This window comes from Ranitomeya imitator, chromosome 5 (genome assembly GCF_032444005.1).
Source record: "Ranitomeya imitator isolate aRanImi1 chromosome 5, aRanImi1.pri, whole genome shotgun sequence".
NCBI lineage: Eukaryota > Metazoa > Chordata > Amphibia > Anura > Dendrobatidae > Ranitomeya > Ranitomeya imitator.
This window is the reverse complement of record NC_091286.1, coordinates 122408639-122427811: the sequence shown is the minus strand read 5'-3', so window position 1 is coordinate 122427811 and position 19173 is coordinate 122408639. Positions and strand designations below refer to the sequence as shown.

General features: G+C 41.5%; 1 protein-coding gene and 1 long non-coding RNA gene across 6 annotated transcripts in view; one reads left to right on the top strand and one right to left on the bottom strand.

Annotated features, from left to right (window-relative positions):
- Positions 1 to 19173, top strand: part of BIRC6 (baculoviral IAP repeat containing 6) — a 403914-nt gene that overhangs the window by 280578 nt on the left and 104163 nt on the right. The window lies entirely within an intron of this gene.
- On the bottom strand, positions 1953 to 5772 carry LOC138681536 (uncharacterized). Its single transcript, XR_011321926.1, has 2 exons — positions 4751 to 5772; positions 1953 to 3512 (listed from the first exon to the last, which is right to left on the bottom strand). It is a non-coding gene; the product is annotated as an uncharacterized lncRNA (long non-coding RNA).

The following is a 19173-nucleotide window of genomic DNA, read 5'->3' as shown; positions in this document are numbered from 1 at the left end:
CCGGCTGTTAGCCGTGCGTGCCCCGGCTGTTAGCCGAGCGTGCCCCGGCTGTTAGCCGAGCGTGCCCCGGCTGTTATCCGAGCGTGCCCCGGCTGTTATCCGAGCGTGCCCCGGCTGTTATCCGAGCGTGCCCCGGCTGTTAGCAGTGCGTGCCCCGGCTGTTAGCCGGGCGTGCCCCGGCTGTTAGCCGGGCGTGCCCCGGCTGTTAGCCGGGCGTGCCCCGGCTGTTAGCCGGGCGTGCCCCGGCTGTTAGCCGGGCGTGCCCCGGCTGTTAGCCGGGCGTGCCCCGGCTGTTAGCCGGGCGTGCCCCGGCTGTTAGCCGGGCGTGCCCCGGCTGTTAGCCGGGCGTGCCCCGGCTGTTAGCCGGGCGTGCCCCGGCTGTTAGCCGGGCGTGCCCCGGCTGTTAGCCGGGCGTGCCCCGGCTGTTAGCCGGGCGTGCCCCGGCTGTTAGCCGGGCGTGCCCCGGCTGTTAGCCGGGCGTGCCCCGGCTGTTAGCCGGGCGTGCCCCGGCTGTTAGCCGGGCGTGCCCCGGCTGTTAGCCGGGCGTGCCCCGGCTGTTAGCCGGGCGTGCCCCGGCTGTTAGCCGGGCGTGCCCCGGCTGTTAGCCGGGCGTGCCCCGGCTGTTAGCCGGGCGTGCCCCGGCTGTTAGCCGGGCGTGCCCCGGCTGTTAGCCGAGCGTTTACACAGACCTCATGTTTACACAGACCTCTGGTTGGGAGCAAACAATTCTACCCATGGTTGGTAGCGAACATTTCCACTAATGTTATTTGACCTGGTCATTTATATGCCACATCAACTTTAAATACAAAACTGACAACTGCTCATCACATTTCTGCCTTTACAAATAGGTGGTCAGTGGCATACCAGCACTTAATTCCAACATGTGGCCTGTACAGTGAATCACTTTTCAGACCTACCTGGACTTGCCCATTACTTTATTATCTTTGACTTGTCATTCATAGAGGTACCTTTTATTTATTTTTTTAACTGAGAAGGAAACATTGAAATCATTAATAATTTCAGTGCCTTCTTTGGAAAGTGTCATCGGTATGGCTCAAAGGCTAGACTGGTCAGGTGGTTGTGAGGAATGTCCCAGCTCATGGTGTAAGAAGGTGTCCAGATATGAACTTTCAGTGTCCAGATGCAGAGCTGTAAAAGCATTCCCACAGGCCCCAATCCAGGGTAACGTGAATGTCTCAACCTTACCTGTGTGTAAAGATTGTTTTTTTTATGTATGGCAGATATGGATCAGCCCTGCATGTTTAGTAAAAGTGGATTTAAATAACAGTTCATACATGTTCTTAAGACTCCTACTACCTAGACCCAGTGACTGCTTGACTTGAATATTGTCAGGCACAAATTCTTTCTATTTTTCATTTGGGCTAAAAAAATGAACATGCCAGGAGTTAAATCCTCTTTCGATTTGTCATGACTTCATCAATAATGTAACTTGTCTATGGGTTATTAGTCCAATCATTTGGAAAGCTCAGTATGTTACATGAATTACCATAATCTTTCTGTTTCAAACATTATTGCTTCCATGTCAGGTGTATACTTGGACACTTGGTGTGGAGTGAAAATATTTTTAGTTTAATTTGATCAAAAATTGAAATGTACAAATCCAGGTTTAATTATCAAAGTCAATGCAATGTATATATGTACATATAGTTTGCTTTATAGCCCGTTTAAGGCTGGTTAGACCTGAGGGCTACAAGTAGCTCTATCTTATGGATTGATGGACCATCTCAACCTATGCTGATACCTGCAGCACGTGTGTATTACTGTAAGTTGCACTTGTGACCTTTTGCATTAAGAAACGCTCTTAGGTAGGTCCCGTGTCGGGATGGTTCCACCTACATATCCTTGTTTTGGCCATGCAACTATAGAAACAAAACCTTCTATCCTCTCTTTTTGGGTAAGCTGAATTGCATTAATGAAGGCCCACAATTGAAAACTGTTTTCACCTCTTTATTTTGTTGGCCATCTTGACCTGCACATTTAGGGTCACATTATGTGAATATATTAAACAACTGCAAAGAGATTTTCATAAAAGAACCTGAATTCGTTGACCTGTTCTGACATTACCCATTGTCTTATTGTAATAACTTAATACATGGCTTTTCTTATGGAGTGCACAGTGCTGCAAATCCAATTCCACAACCAAAGCAATGTAAAGGGTGGTGACATGACTGCTTAGCTAGCAGAACGTCTCCACTTGTGTATGTGCGGTCCATAGTTGAGTCATGTCAAGCACCAGCTTCGCTGATCAAGAAATCATATTTCTACAAATTGACCTGAAATGACAATATGGCAGACCTACGTTAACAGCATAGTTACACCTAGAAGAAACTGTCAAGCTTGCTCTGGTTGTTCAAGATACATGAACGGTTAGTAAGCAATATCCATCCCAAGCATTTCTCACAATGGTCCATGTTAGTGAAACTGGTGCTTTGTTATAAATGGTACTTGGTTATAATTTCAATGTGTCAGAGCTATACGTGACACCTCAAATTGGTGAAGCATTAGTTAGAATAATGGGTATGAGGTTTAATACACACTTTGCTAAATTTACACATCTCCATCTCCCCCAATAATGCTAGGCTTTGGGTGTTTCCATGCCATACATAGTCCCATATTTTAATCTCAGCGATTCTAGCATTCCCAATAGAAGTTATATTGTATTCCTCCTGAATTATCACCTGTCCACACGCTTAATAGCTTACACATCGGCCACCAATGCCTCCCATTGTCTCGAACATCCATGACGTGATGTGACCTCGTTCGCTTTGTCTGCCAAGTTCTTGATGGTAAGTAACAAAACGTCGGTGACAAATTTAGTAAAGCGCCTTAGAAAATTATATAATCGGGGAAACAATGAATTGCAACAAAAATGTAATCCAGCCATGATTGCGCCGTTCTGGAAGAATATAATTGAGAAGTTATACATGGAGTTTAAGAAAATGTCTTGAATGTTTTTGCCTGTTGAGTGAGTGAGATGCCATAAGATGGACACAACTGTACAAATATTTCCTGTATCTTGGGTATTATGGCAGTATCACAGCACTCATGGGCTTGTAGAAAGGTGATGCAGAGTGGCATCTTTGTACATGAGTCCTGTCTTCTCAGCTTGGTTTTGTACTCCTATCTACATTGGCATATGCGCTCCACTGCCCATGGTCCACCTAGGCACTTAGCATTGGAATGTATTGGATGGTCTGGGGAGTCCCTTCTTAGAATTGTCTTGTCCCCGGCCATCATTTATGTAATCACTGAGGAGTCACCCTCCCCGGATAAGCACCCGGCGTAGAGAGAGACCCTCAGAGGGTGGTGTAGACGTACACAAACACAATGACAAAGAGATTGAGCACAGTCCCTATAATTCCCAGCATGGCTAAGATGGACTCCTCTTTCTCTTCTTTCTCCTCTTGCTTCTTCACTTCTGCTGCTGCTGCCGTGATAGCAGATGTGACCATGTTTCCCAGAAATGTCTTCAGCAATCCACCGAAGACTATCTAGAAGAAAAGCAATGGAAGAGAGAGCTGGATTTTACTTTCAGTAGTGTAGCTACTTATACAGCATTCATGCAGGTGTTACAGAAGGTCAAGGCGATAAGTTACTCAGATGCTAAGGAACAAAGCATAGTCCGACTGGTGTCGTCCCGAATCTCTCAGGGGCACGGTCAGGAATCACCCACTGAATCATCTAAAGGCAAAGGAATAACTGAACTAAAATTGATGTTAAAAAGTTTTAAAGTCCATAAGCAAAGGGTTAATATAGTCACAACAGACTGGCTAATGTTAAGTGCAGAAAGTATTAGTATATACTAGGCACGTGCAGCCAGTCATCCATTGTGTATTTGTGTTTAATGTATGGTCCCATCCCTTGTAGTGGACGTGGCTCTTGACATGCTGATAAATTGAGTGCTCTATAATCCATTTGTACACTTGGGATTGAATTGCCAATTAACCATCTCTGGAGAGCTCAGATTTGATCAATTTGGGGGCCCTTCACCAGAGGAATACGGCTGTTTCTAGTCGCTTGCCCTGCCACACCATATCGTTATGTTACAAGTGTTGATCTAATTACCATTAATCAGATATTACTGCATATTTCTATAATCCCACCCCCAGTCAGTTTACAAGTTTATCAGACTTAATGAGAGGTTTTCTGCAGCTTTTTGACGCTGCCATTTTTTTTGATCAAGCTACTGGGCTTGTACAGTCACACACAGCATGCATGCTTTTGTACATGTGAACATTCCTTTGTCTAAAATGTAGCTGAAAAAGGTACTGAAACTGCACTTTAAGGTAAAAATAAGTGATCACAATTGTGATCATGGCAGTGTTGCATTCATAGCATTTTTTACATGTGTGGAAACCTGAGGACATCCATGTAGCAATTCTGATTGTCTCATGCAGCAGCAAGTGTAACCCTTGTTACATTAGAGCCCTCCATTTCATACAGCCCCTTCAGTGGGTTACCAGGGTGTAAACTGTTTTGTGTGCCCCCTGACCAAGCCGTTTCATTCTAAGCATTTGTGGCCTTCTCGTGATGAATAATTAAAACTGGCTATCATTAATAAAGCTTGGTAGTGGGAGGTGTGGGCTGTGTGCAATTCTTTGTCTCCATTGCTGAGGGTACTGTAGTTCAGCGTGCGAGATAGAAGCTGGAGCGATTGCCAGTGACAGTCAGTGGAGGGAATCCTTTTGTTCTCGGCATGCAAACATTGAAAATGAGAATAGCTCCTTACCCTACTCTGCATCAGGAGTACAGTGGCATCAGGCATGCTTCTGTGTCCTCAGCACAATGGAAAGCCAAGGATGTCTCCTCCAGCAGAGCCGTAGCACACATGTATACATGCACTGTCCCTCTCCTTTTCCCTTCTTAATAATGAATGGCAAAAGAGCGACAAAATTCACGGCTGCTCAGTCTATCATTAATCCAATGAATCCAGGCGACGTGGAAAAAATGCTACTCTCAATATTGATCCACAGCGTGAGAAAAGCTTTCCAAGAGGCTTGTCCTCAGTTCAAATCCAAGTTGTGTTTTTTTTTTTTTCCTCCCCCTCTTCGATAGGCAGCCCCCGCTGATGGATGATTTGTTTATTTCACTGTATACGGAGTTTGGTCTCTCATTGACTTTGTGGATTTCCATTCCAAGATTTCCTCTTCCCCATTCCTCTCATATTTCTTATTCCTGGGAACATGGTTTTAGGTCCAGGAGGTCTAACTGAGCTCCATCCCAGGCTTTGCTGAAGGTCCGTGTACTGTAAGCGATGGATGGAGTTCCCAGTTCCAGGCACGCTTCACACCTAAGCAGGCATTAGTGGTAGATAATTCCAAGGCGTCATCCTGGACATGGCATAACTCAGCAGCTAGCCCCAGTAGAGAGGAGTGACCATGTTCTGGGTTGCGTTACAGTAGTGAGCCGTGACATTGACTAAGCACGCACCTGGCACTTGCAGAATAAAGGAGCTACAAGCTGCCCTCCCAGACAGTGAGTTGCATAACAATGCGCAGCGGCACCATTGTCAGGCCAGGCACATTTGAAATCTGCAGCCATTCCAGCGAGTAGCTTGTGCATACAGCAGGGGAGGGGAGTAAGAGTTAACCCCAGTCCTGTAAGCTCCAAGGGAAAGCTGCGTGACAAATGGTGACATTAGAGCATTGGAGCTGAAAAGCTGCTTCTCCCTTTTTTTTTTTTTTTTTTAAGTTTTATTATTCTGCTTCCTTTTTTGTTGTTTTTTCCATGCCTTGTTACAACGAGCATATTGTTTGAAGGGAGGCACTACCTCTTTTATAGTCACTCCTTTCAAGCTCGCCACCCAAATCAGATGGGTCACAGTGTGTGCGTCATCGAGCGGTAACCAATGCTGATGACTGGAGGGTAATGTCCCTCGAGCATCTGTTTATGGAAAGCAATTATTTGAACTAACCTTCTGAAAATTAGAAAGTGTATGTGTGCGCCCTTATGCTTGTGTGAGCTTACGTCGGAGAAATTTGTATCAAATTTTTATGCAATTTTTTTTCTCTTTTGCCTCCGCGTGAACATCTTATCCTTTTGGGTTTTATTAAAACCTCGTGGAAGCCTTTAATGATTGAGAATCTAGAGCAGCGCTGCTGACCTACAATGCAAAGGTCATATAAATATGCTGACTTGCTTTCCATGAAATGGCTCCATGTCTCACATGTGAATGTATCCATCTACCGTAAATAAGTAATTGAGTAATGGCAAAGATGCCTGTCCTAGCAGCACAAATGACTTGAATTTTGTTAGGCAATAGAAAGAAAAAGGCAAATAGGTTTATACCTTATTTTACGATTGTTATTGGGAAATGTTTTAGAAAATAAACATTCAGTTATATGAAAGTCTTTGAACAGTAAGAGCATGTAGGAATATACATTATTACTGTGTAGAAGATTTTTGTTTCTCAATTTCCACTATACAGATGTAAGATGTAGAATGTATTGGATATATATTACTATCCTATCAGCAAAGCAATAAAATGATTAACACTAGGACTACTGGTGTAGTCATTTTGACTACTTGCACTTCAGTAGTTCTAGTCGGGGTCACGAGTCCAGTAGTCCTAGTGTTAAATTGCTGCATTTAGAAAGTGTTGCGGCTCTTAAATTCTGATGAATGGAGTCCCAATGCAATGTCATAGCCTTCCGTTTGTGGAAACGCTCATTAAAAATGGGGAAAATATTCTAAGGCTATTTCTGAATGCTTGCACTAAAATGACAAGCATACCATGATGGGAGATGATTGTCTCATAGAAAATTGCCTTGCTTCATTTGTGCAGGTCTTGCTTTTTGTCTATACAAAAAGTGCAATAACTAAAGTCTCTGGCCCCAGTTCATCAAGATTGGCATTTTCCAAACTGGTTTTGATGAGTAGGTGTGCTGGTCAGATGTGTTTTGATTCATTATTAAGCGAACGCCTCTTTAAAGGGATTCTGTCACCCCTGGGACACCTCATGGCTGTTGCTGAGAAATAGACTTTTAAAGGGAACCTGTCACCCCGTTTTTTCAGTAGGAGATAAAAATACCGTTAAATAGGGCCTGAGCTGTGCTTTACAATAGGGTATTTTTTGTCCCCTGATTCCCTACCTATGCTGCCGAAATACCTTACAAAAGTGTCCTTTTTCGCCTGTCAATCAGGCTGGTCAGGTCAGATGGGCGTGGTCACAGCGTTGTTTCTCCCCCAGATCTTGCTTATGTTCCCGTTGGTGGCGTAGTGCTTCTCGCACGCGCAAGTGCCGAATGCACTGCGCAGCTGTAGAAAAAGAGCGCGCCCACCGAGAAACCGCTGAATAGCGGCGAGCGCGCTCTTTTTCTACAGCTGCGCAGTGCATTCGGCACTTGCGCATGCGAGAAGCACTACGCCACCAACGGGAACATAAGCAAGATGTGGGGGAGAAACAACGCTGTGACCACGCCCATCTGACCTGACCAGACTGATTGACAGGCGAAAAAGGACACTTTTGTAAGGTATTTCGGCAGCATAGGTAGGGAATCAGGGTACACAAAATACACTATTGTAAAGCACAGCTCAGGCCCTATTTAACGGTATTTTTATCTCCTACTGAAAAAAACGGGGTGACAGGTTCCCTTTAATCTTTCATGTTAATTAGTTCTTCCAGGCTCCGGGGCGTGTGATGCCTGGAAGAAAATTCTGCCTCCAGTGTTCGTTTTTCTTACCACCCCCCTCCCATGCAGGTCACAGTGCCATGTGATGTGCAGTTGTTGCACGAGAATCCCACGCCTGCATTTTGCCCTAGTGCGATTATGCGTACCTTTTCCGCCCTGCCATGGGCATTGGCTTCATTGTTTTTTCTGAGCAGGCACCAGTCACTGCTACTGAAATAGTAGTGACTCGCCTGCACAGGAGACCGGTGGCGTGCAAATTAGCACCGGAGGCAGAGTTTTCTTCCTGGCACCATACACCCCAGAGCCTGGAAGAACTAATTAACATAAAAGATTCCAAATCTATTTCTCGCCAACCAGACCAAAGCTATGAGACATACAGGTTGGACTATTTAACAATTCTATCACCTGTATGCCCATAGTAATAGCTGAAAAGCATCCCATAGGGTGACAGATTCCCTTTAATGAATCTGGCATGTCTAAAAAATCTCTCCAATGGGGCACAGGAGTAAAATTTGTGGTGTAAGATACGCCACTGCACATCATGTATTTGATGAGTGGGGGTTGCTGTGCCCCTGTTCCACCCACTTTATCAGAGCTGGCTGAAAATGGTATGAGAATGCCAAAAGTATCTAAATTATTGCGCAGCCTTCTGACACACCCAAATTTTGTGACTTTTCAAAGCTTTTTATTTAAAAATTCTGCATAAAAGCATTGATGAATTAAATTCTCATAAGCAAATGGTTGAAAAATTAGAGTGAACGTGTTCCTCAGTGAAATTGATAAGAGCTGGCATGCATGCTATGTAATTTTTCATTCACGCAATACATCCAGAAAATGTGCCCCATATTTATTCATTTTTGGCATTATGTTTCAGAGTTCTATTCTCTGATTTTTATTTTGTTAAAGGTTGATTGATTGTAGAATGCAGTGCGCTTGTTAGCGATCACTTGCTTTCCTGGCTGTTCATCAAAATGGCAGTTGCGACCTCCTTGGAGAGCAAAACTGCTGAGATGAAGTTCTTTTCTTAAGCTTGTTGGCTGAAGTGTCTCATACACCTGTTCCTCTGGCCATAATATACTACAGAAGGATCTAAAATGGAAAGTGGTCGGGTTGTCTGATTCCTTGCTTTCCAATGCTCTATGTAGAAATTCCCAGTAAATCGTAACTCTTACTGCCTGGAGGGGAAAAAGTTAATGTCCATGTACATACAATACACAATTATCGCTGCCCTCCAGATGATCATGTGCTGTAGTCACTGGCTGATACAGACAGAAAAGTGCCACTGTGCAAGAACAATATATGGGTCCCTTGCAGTCCAATAGCTTATCATAAACCACAATTCCACCTGCTTTGGAGGTGGAAATGGGCCCCTTACCTCTTGGGTCCCTGTGCAGCTGTTCAGGTTGCACCAATGATATGTCTGGGCCCTAGCTGTAGCCTAAACAGACTGCCAATCCTCCAACAAAAGAGCAAATTGCTTATTCGTCGGATAAAGAGGCCTTGTGCTGCTGAGACGAATGGCAGCTTATGCAATGAACAATCTGTTGCAGGTTGTGCACTGTCCATCTGAAGCATGGTGTAACCAGGCTATTAAATGAGGGCCACAGACAAGTGTGTTGCCATTTGCCGGTTGTTGCACACCACTCATCTTGCAGTGGTATTGCACCCATAGGCACTATTTACACCTGCAGGCCTCTGACCAATGTCCTTGTGGCTATAGAAATCTAAGCTGAGCCTTGCTGTGTCTTGCATTCCCATCAACCTAAAGAATGAGTTGAGCCTATTATAAGTCTGTATGAATTTACAACTAGCCATACATTTCCAATATATTCTAAAAATGATGGCCATCCATGTAAGACATGGATGGATTGGGTCCATCAAAGCCAACCCCCTGATAGTTCTTAGATCTGCCTCTTCGGAGATGGTGTAGAGTAAGGAAGCCAGTTCTATCAAAGCCACATACTATAAAAAGATTGAATGAGATTCCTGAGAGCTAAATAAGCTGGATATTTGTCTTCATATAAGCTTCAGGTATCAATACGAAACGTTCAGAAGGACTACAGTCAAAATGTGTATTGTTGGTTTTTGCTTTTCTTTTTTTTTTAATATATAATTCCTTGTTACAATTCTTCTCAATTTATATAATTCAGACAGTATACCCTTATTTAGTCTTTTATTTCTTTCTGAAAATTCATGGTGTACTTTGTCAGTTAGGTCACGTGATCTCATAGTGACCCCCTGGGGATTACATACTTTATATTGTTGAAGGCAGCTGCATGGACTGGAACAGTGAAGTTCATCACAACTTATCAAGGATATAGAGGAAAGGATCATCACAATCATTACCACAGCAGGCTGAAATATTTCTAGCTGCCCACCTGCTTTGTTTCCATCGATCTCCACCATTCTCTGGTCCTATGAAGCCAGAGCTGTCAATCACAGAGGGAGGTGGAGATTGAGGGGGGAAAAGCAGGTTGAAAGGTGTATTTAAATGATTTACCTGGCCAAGAAGAACCGACCGATGGTTGCTAGTTTGGACAGTCATTCTCTGCTGACAGTACCTTGAAAGACACCTTCCATCCTGGGACTGAAATGTGTTAATCTGAATGGACCACATAGTGGAACTGCTACAGCATGTGATAACCAAACGTAGTACAGCATTAAAGCAACCCTCCACTCTGTGGCTGAAAAGTGGCAAAGCATTTCACATGTTTAGTCACCCTGCCTGGTGCCCTCCATTTACCTCTCCATCTCCAAGCTCAGATCTGCGTTCTGTTCCTCTTACTTCCAAGATGGCCACTGCAGTGGTATGGGTGATGCACGTGTACACCTAAACCACTACTTCCATTCTACTTGCGCAGCACATGAGTCGTGGATTACACATAACACTGCACTCACTATGCCACAGTGGAGATCCTCTTTGAAGCATAAAGGAATGATATGAGCAGAGAATGCAGCAGGAGACACGCGGAGGGAACCGTGTAGGGTAACTATACATTTGAAATGGAGAATTCTTTTAATGCTGAAATACATTCTCTCATCACTCATTGTAAGGCCTAATTCAAGCGTTCGTTTTTCACGTACATGTTCTATGATTGGTTTTCACTGATGGCCCCATAGAAGAAATATCCATTATAGTCTGATTATGTCCGTATTTTTTAAATTAGTCACGGACAGGAATTACCCATACAATCTATGGGTCTGTTAAAATCAGACAGCTCACGTATGGCATCAGTGTAGAGTCCGTGATTGATACTGTAATGTATAGGAGAAGCTTTGTCGTTTGTTATTTTTTTCCCATCAGTGAAAATTCCTGATGTAAGACTGATGGTAAGATCTGAATCATGGATACTCATACCGTTATCTGCGTCAAGGAAAAATCAGTGACGTCTCAATGAGGCCTACCAGTGTGAATGTTGTAGCACCCATTCCCAGATGGACATCTTGCCTGAATACTGATTATTTGCCTTTTCATTGTCATGGTAATAGTATTTTTCCAGCTTGAAATGGGAGAGATTCATATTTTTTTTCTACAGTTGGCAATTTCCACTTACCGGTATCGGCTGAATATAACCTTAATGTATAAATAGGATAGGTAATGGCCAGACTAAGCAGTCTGCCAGTGACCGGAGAGGACGTTAAGCTGTCATAAGCCATTTCTCTGTTGTGCCTTGCAGATTACAAAGGTATCATATTGTATGTAACACTAGGTTCACATTTGTGTTGGAACCTGTCCTGATGTGTCATTTTTGCTGGGAGGAAAGCACCGCTTGCTACACTTATTTGTATTGCAATGACTGCCTCTTCAAGGAAAGCCTGATGCACCCCATTCTAGTCAAGTTAGCCAAAGAAAAAATACATTTTTTTGTAGTTGTGCTTTTCTATACAAAAAGACGAGAACGGCACTCAGAACTTTATTTTACACCTAGCCTGAGAGTTACCAATATAACCCTATGGTATGGGAGAAACCTTGTGTTCCACAGCTGACATGTAGTGAAAGAGGATTAAATAGAAATATATGTTGCCTTTATGGAATTGTTTGCCTTATTTCAATTTTTTGTGGCCGTTGGAAAATGATTTTTATTGGTTTAAGGTTTTGTTAAGAGGTGGATATGGATCAAGGATATTGAGACCGACATAAAGGGATTTTTGTTTTGCTTGCCCTTACAAACTTTAATGAGATAATTGGATGCCTAAGGAAGTGTGAGCTATTACACGTTCATAAGAAACGTGTATTGACTATGGTATAAATTCTATTGATACTTTTTCTGCTGCCTAGACTCTGATTTCATGTTCTATTTTGCGGTTTGGTTTGTTGACCTGTTATTGCTAACTGTTTTAACATAAATTACACGGGTCTGCAAAAAATAAAATTTCAAGAGCTGTGATGATTATTCCACGTAATCTTTGTTTTTTGGTGCGCTGAATCCGAAAATGACTTCCGTTTTGTCATAAAATATCACTTTTCCTGACAATTTACGTAACTATTTTAAATAAGGCAGTACCTTGAAATAAATGAAAATAGACTTCTAAAAATTATTTTTTATTACAAATTTTTCATGAAAATCATTTTTGAACTGAAACGAGCTCACTAACACTCACTAAAATCATTGATTTTTTTTTTTTTTACCCTGTGAGGCTCCTTTTGGTACATTTACGCTTGTGAGTAGCATCTGGAATGTCTCTCTGAAGCATCCAACAGTAGTCTGCCATCATTGTAATGCTACATTTTCCCTGGTATCTTCTTTCCATCTCTTTAATGTCCTGGTGGAATCGTTTACCTTGCTCTCCACTCAAGCTCCCAAATTTTCAGGAAAGTAGTCAAGGTGGGAATGGAGGAAATGGACTTTCAAACTCATCAGGCAGCCTAAACCTTAAAATGCTTTCAGCATTTGTCCGACAATCTTTTTGTAGTCAGGATCTTTTGTTATTGCCTACATTTTTTTCTACGACCTCTTTAAATGCAATCCACCCTTCTTTTCAAGGATCCGTCATGGTATTGACAAACTCTTTATCAGTTATAAGCCTCCTAATGTCTGGTGCGACGAACACACCTTCCTTCAATTTTGCCTCCGAGAGGCTTGGAAACTTGGCGACCAAGTATTAGAAGCATTCCCCATCTCTCGGATGTGATTTTATTGTATCGTCAATTGCATTTATTGCAAGTGATTGCATCATCAAACCCTATTTTATGTGGAGAAGTGGTAGAACTTTATAGGGAGGTACCAAAGTTTCTCGGAGGACTTTTTTTTTTTTACTGTGAGCACCCTCGGCTGCCAACTCGTCTTGGTCCAGTAATTTTGTTGGACTCGACTGTCCCACAGACACACAAAGCAACGGTGTTTGCTATACCCAGCGTGTTGCACGAGCAGCATGCACAAGACCTTCAAGTACCCACACACTTGCCAACCATGGTTTTCATATTTAAGTTTACAAAAGAAGCAATTCCAAGTTCTTCTAGGTTTCCTTCAAATGTACAGAATGACCTACAGGTATAGAAGCGTAAAAAACATCGTTGTGGAGTAAAACTGCTTTGAGACTTATTTTTGAAGGATCTATAAAAAGACACCATTGCGCTGAACCATATTGGATTTTGAATTGACCCATCAAACCTTCGACATCAATGCAATAAACCAACTTATCTTCCTGGGCAAAGTAAGGACAGAACTCCTTTTCAAGATGTCTGAACCATGATAAAGACACTCCTGGCAACATTAAATTCCTGCTTTTGAGCCTTCATCCGAGTAACTCAGCAACATTTTTGGGGAGATTCAAGTCTCTTACTAAATCCTTAATCTTCTCCTGGGGAAAAAAAATGTGGTTATGAAAAATTCTCAGTCAGAACTTGATCCGTCATCTGGTTCAGGTATGATTCCACCTTCATCCCAGCAAGGTAGCAGGGCCCTTGGGTACTGGTATATCTGTGCCATGGGGAATGGGACGAATTGCTGAGTGAAGATTGAGGTATGACATGGAATGCTTCCATTTAGAGTTATACCCTTTCACATTGCATGAACAAAAGTAACAGTCGTCACTATGGTTCTTTTGCTCTCCCCATACCATACGATTACCATAACGGAAAGCTTTTTTTCTTACCCTTGAACCAATTTTGGAGGTCCTCAACACACCGTTTGATCTCCAAGTTTTAGTCCACAGTTTGCGAAGTATACTTTTTTCACAAAGTCAGTAATATTCATCTGTTGATTCAACACTGTATATTCACCACAAATGAAACCGAAACGGTCAGGGGAATTAATACACTTCTGCAAAGCCATAACGCTAATTTAGGGAAACACAGTTGATGAATTAAATTCCAATGCAAGTTTCTTGAAAACATAATGACCTTTCATTATGTGACTAAATCACTTGACTGCCAACAGCCAATCACAAAGTTCATATTAATGTTAATGGGGAAAGAAAATAAGTTGCTTGCCGATTCACACCAGAGTTTACAGAAGAACCTATAGGTTTGTGGCAAATCCTGACATTTAGCATTTTTAAAAAAAAAAAATTTTCATTATCAAAACAACAAAATACATGGAAATTATATGAAAATAATCAAACCGCTTTTAAGTCGCAGACCTGTTATTATTACTAGCATCATTATTACTTTTATTACTATTTTTATTGCTAATAGTAATAGTACTATTTTTATTATTGGTAGTAATACTATTACTATTTTATTGTTACTATTATATTACTATTATTTTTACTATGAATATGTTTTTGTATTTCTATTTTTCATTTCTACTGTTAGGCTATGTGCATACGTTCAGGATTTCTTGCAGAAATTTCCTGAGCAAAACCGGATATTTTCTGCAAGAAATCCGCATGCCTTTTTTTTTTTTTGCGTTTTTTGTCCGTTTGTAATGCGTTTATTTGCGCTTTTTTGATGCGTTTCCCAATGCATTAAATAGCGGAGAAAACGTGAAAAATCCGCAAAATTAATGAACATGCTGCGTTTTTTTTACAGCGATGCGTTTTTTGTTTTTTTTTTTCGTGGAAAAAAACGCATCATGTGCACAAATTGCAGAATGCATTCTAAATGATGGGATGCATAATGTATACGTTTTTATGCGTTTTTATAGCGAAAAAAACGCAACGTGTACACAGCCTTACTGTCATTTCTATTACTACTGTCATAGAAATTAAAATCAATAAGACCTCTCCAGAGAGGAGATCACCCTCACATTGAACATGTGTAACTAAATCTAACTAGGGAAGAGGGAAACAAATTAAAATAGGAAGTGTGAGAGAAAGACCTAACATTTCAACCTCAATTGTAGAAGGAGCGTGACAGCAATGAGAATTGCTGAGAAAAGACAGTCAGATTCGCTTACACAGAGGCGAGAAAGTACGCTTCCAAACCAAACAGCTTCCTCTGGTCAAATCTCTCTAGACCTTTTGAAGCCAGCGGTCAGTGATGAATATTGGGGTCTGCATCGATCTGATAATAATGGGACATATATTTTTGGCGTCACAGCAAATGGACGTACATAACGCATTCAATCATTTCACCGTAGGCCAGCAGAACCCCTCCAACTTAATATTGGTCCTATGGATGGTGCTATCCATACCATGTTTCATATCTATAGGCAGAAAAAAATCACGGTAAGAAACATGACGACAATATCTACCACTTTGGACCTCCAGGGATGAAGATATCCCGAAAGTTAGGAATCTCATATAATTCTAACAGACCTAGCACATCCCTATCCGGCCCTCACATGAGCTCACCAAGAGGGAGGTATGAGGGTGTAACCTTGATTTAATAAAAAGCAGAATTTGGATGTCTGTCTTTGTTCATTTGGGAAGAGGTTCTCTGTGACTGTTCCATTTTCTCAGTCAAAGTGCTTCGCTCCATAAAGATAAGAGCCATTCCTGTAACATCAGGTTTAGTACTTCTTTCTATATTCCTTTTTATGTAATGTAATTGTATATACCACATTGTGGTTTTCCCATTTTGTAATATCTTTGTATATTTTTAATAAAGCCTGCCTACCTTTCTGGATTAAATATATAAAATGTAATAGCTCTGCCCCGCTTGCTCCTTAAACTGCAACCCTGAAGCCATATGCTACCTGTAACAGGTGTCCACTCGTCCTGTATAATCGATTGGTGGTGGCAGCTAGTATTGGTTCTTTATTTATTTTTTTATAAATATTTTCTTTTGTTATTGTGGAGCTGGCATTGACCGTAACGTGATATATACCGGTATATATACTCTATGCTCTGGAATTGGAGGTGTATATGCCATGTGCTCACTGTGACTTCCCCAATAACCGTCCTAGTAGTGGAAGCGGCCGCGTCCTTCCCTCGACAGTCACTTGCGCAATTGTCCTGCAAGGTTGCGTCCCCCTGACAAACTGGTGACAGTGATGAGAGCGCTCTGATGTCTTATGTGGCAAAGGGGTAACAGCGGTGTTATCAGGGCCAACCGCGATTATTTTAATAATATTAGCAGTAGTAAACTGTAAAATGAATAAACGTCTTTAGTTGGTTGTGCGGTCTTTCAGTAGTATAATACGGACTTTAATCTTATAAGACAAATTAGTTTCTTTCTGACCCTATATACATGTTACTTTCATTGACTGCATTTTATTAGCGTTCCTGCTAAATAATCAAATTTATGTGGAATCAATCCTATGAAAACTTACTTTTGATGTTTCTTTGGGGCAGGATAGTAAATTTTATTTACAGCTTCTTTCTAGGAACCTAATGAAAACTCACAGCTCCTTCATTGATCTCTTTAATTACCTTAGCCACGTATGAACTTCAGCAAAACATATTGCCTACGCGCTGTATACAGTAAATACGCTGATATTAAGAGGATTTCTTGTCTTCTCAACAGTACCTGAATTTATTGTCTGTAAGGTGAAAGTGTGGTCATCAGGGTGTAAGCGACTAATTGAGTGAGTTTTCTGTTATAGCATGTTATAGGCACTATTATTTTACAATAAATACTCTTTTTAGGACAGTTTCACATTTTGTTTTCTGCCTCCATCAGGGGCTTTCTTCTGAATCAGTTTGCTACACTATTGTGCACAGCATAAAAGACAGACAACAATGAGAAAAAACTGTAAAACTGAGTCAAAATTCTTATTATACAGTTATATGAAAAAGTTTGGGCACCCCTATTAATCTTAAGCTTAATGTTTTATAAAAATTATTATTTTTTTTTTTTTTGCAACAGCTATTTCAGTTTCATAATTCTAATAACTGTTGAACACAGTAATGTTTCTGCCTTGAAATGAGGTTTATTGTACTAACAGAAAATGTGCAATCTGCATTCAAACAAAATTTGACAGGTGCATAAGTATCGGCACCCTTATCATTTTCTTGTTTTAAATACTCCTACCTACTTTTTACTGACTTACTAAAGCACTTTTATTTGTTTTCTAACCTCATTGAGCTTTGAACTTCATAGCCAGGTGTATGCAATCATGAGAAAAGCTACTTAAAGTGGCCACTTGCAAGTTGTTCTCCTGTTTGAATCTCCTCTGAAGAGTGGCATCATCATGGACTCCTCAAAACAACTGTCTAATGATCTGAAAACAAAGATTCTTCAATATAGTTGTTCAGGGGAAGGATACAAAAAGCTGTCTGAGATTTAACCTGTCAATTTCCACTGTGAGGAACATAGTAAGGAAATGGAAGAACACAGGTACAGTTCTTGTTAAGGCCAGAAGTGGCAGGCCAAGAAAAACATCAGAAAGGCAGAGAAGAAGAATGGTGAGATCAGTCAAGGACAATCCTCAGACCACCTCCAGAGAGCTGCAGCATCAACTTGCTGCAGATGGTGTCACTGTGTATCGGTCAACTATACAACGCACTTTGCACAAGGAGAAGCTGTATGGGAGAGTGATGCGAAAGAAGCAGTTTCTGCAAGCATGCCACAAACCGAGTCGGCTGAGGTATGCAAAAACACATTTGGAGAAGCCAATTTCTCTTTGGAAGAAGGTCCTGTGGACTGATGAAACCAAGATTGAGTTGTTTGGTCATAAAAAAAGGCGTTATGCATGGCGGCCAAAAAACACTGCATTCCAACAAAAACACTTGCTACCCACAGTAAAATTTGGTGGAGGTTCCATCATGCTTTGAGGCTGTCTGGCCAATGCCGGCACCGGGAATCTTGTTAAAGTTGAGGGACGCATGGATTCCTCTCAGTATCCGTAGATTCTTGACAATAATGTTCATGAATCAGTGACAAAGTTGAAGTTACGCAGGGGATGGATCTTTCAGCAAGACAATGATCCAAAACACCGCTCCAAATCTACTCAGGCATTCATGCAGAGGAACAATTAAACTGTTCTGGAATGGCCATCCCAGTCCCCAGACCTGAACATCATTGAACATCTGTGGGATCATTTGAAAAGGGCTGTCCATGCTCGGCGACCATCAAACTTAACTGAACTGGAATTGTTTTGTAAAAAGGAATGGTCAAAAATACCTTTATCCAGGATCTAGGAACTCATTAAAAGCTACAGGAAGCGACTAGAGGCTGTTATTTTTGCAAAAGGAGGATCTGCTAAATATTAATGTCACTTTTCTGGTGGGGTGCCCATACTTATGCACCTGTCAAATTTTGTTTGAATGCAGATTGCACATTTTCTGTTAGTACAATAAACCTCATTTCAAGGCAGAAAAATTACTGTGTCCAACAGTTATTAGATATATGAAACTGATATAGCTGTTGCAAAAAAACTATTATTTATAAAACAATAAGCTTAAGATTAATAGGGGTGCCCAAACTTTTTCATATAACTGTATTAGGGATTCCGTTATTCTCATTATACTCAGTGGTTTACTTGGGGTTCCATCAGAGTCTGATCTTTTGGGTCTTCAGACAAAAGACTTTGATGGAGACCTCAAAGAATTCATAACTGTAATATGGAACTAACCTTATTCTAGTTAAACTCGGACATTGAACTTCCCTTTTTTTATTTTGTCTAGCATTATGAAAGCTTTCTAATCACTTTATTAAAGCATTTATAATTTCTTTAAAAAAAAAATTGCATCCGAGGGTCTTCCAAACCTCGGCGTTATCACAGTCTGTTTGCCTGACTTTAGCGGCATTGATATCCAAACATACTCAATTGGACTACAGATGATGGCATTGAAGGGTCAGAACCTGTGTCCTCCTTCAGTGGTCTACTTCCAGAGCAGTCTCTTGCAAAGGTTTAGCCCCAGAACTAGGGAGCTCGGCCAGCGTTCCTTTCCCATCACATTGCCATGATAAAGACCACCCACAACACGATCTCCTGACATTCCACTAAGCTAATGCAGACCCTCACTGCCACCTGTGTACTGTAATGGAAGCATTGATTTTGCTTCCACCTGCATGCTGTATGTATCACTGGAGGCATAATGAATACAGTGTGGTTGTGGAAGTAAATCCAATACTTTCAGGAGTTTTTTTTTCGGTAAGTACAACACTCAGAGGAGGTCGCAGGTGCTGATCCTTTCACTGCCATCATCTGTTCGCCAACTTGACATGTTCTGATGTCCATGCAGGTGAGAT